This window comes from Cyprinodon variegatus, unplaced genomic scaffold (genome assembly GCF_000732505.1).
Source record: "Cyprinodon variegatus isolate N-32 unplaced genomic scaffold, C_variegatus-1.0 Scaffold79, whole genome shotgun sequence".
In the NCBI taxonomy this organism is placed as follows: domain Eukaryota; kingdom Metazoa; phylum Chordata; class Actinopteri; order Cyprinodontiformes; family Cyprinodontidae; genus Cyprinodon; species Cyprinodon variegatus.
The window spans coordinates 1,721,026-1,721,624 of NW_015150532.1; the positions used below are offsets into that span (position 1 = coordinate 1,721,026).

Sequence of the window (599 nt, forward strand, 5' to 3'; positions counted from 1 at the left end):
TATATATATATATTTTAACAAAATACATTTTAAAAAAGTCATAAATGTAGTAAACAAATTTGGCGATGAAGGTTGTGTTACACCAGTTGATCAGGACTGTGAGGCGTTCAGAAGCACCCATGGTTGTTTAAAACGGTTGTGATAAATTAAGGTGTGGATCTTATGGCATTTTCTGTCAGGGACGCTGGAAGAAAATAAAACCCAACTAAAATGAATTAATGAGCTATTTGTGACGACGTAATGATGAAGCTCTTTTACAGAATCAGTGAAGTGATTTTTAGCCGCAGCCGTGTTTAATATCTGGAACCTTTTCAGAGGAAAAGCCGCTAATAGCAGCACAGTTTTAAAGCCTCTTTTTCTTTTTTTTTGTGGTGGGAGTGTGAGCAGGTATGTGGTTTAATAAGTAGGTATTTTACTCATTCTCTGTGTAACTGAAGTTTTTTGGTCCCTCAGAGAGAAAGTGGTTGATAGCCACGATGAATCTGTCAGTATTATGGAAGAAAATGTAATCGTTGCCCTTTTAAGTGTCTGTTTTCTGTTATTCAGGTTGGAAATCTGCTCCTGAAAATCCGGTGTTCGGTTTTTTTTTTTTATTTTTT

The 599-nt window shown here is 35.7% G+C and overlaps 1 long non-coding RNA gene across 1 annotated transcript in view; it reads left to right on the top strand.

Moving 5' to 3' along the window:
- The window catches only part of LOC107083636, a 10,264-nt gene extending 9,690 nt beyond the window's left edge, over window positions 1-574 (top strand). The window contains exon 3 of the long non-coding RNA XR_001481187.1: window positions 547-574. This is a non-coding gene — a long non-coding RNA (uncharacterized LOC107083636). The remainder of the gene's footprint in view (window positions 1-546) is intronic.
- Window positions 575-599: the final 25 nt, after the last annotated feature.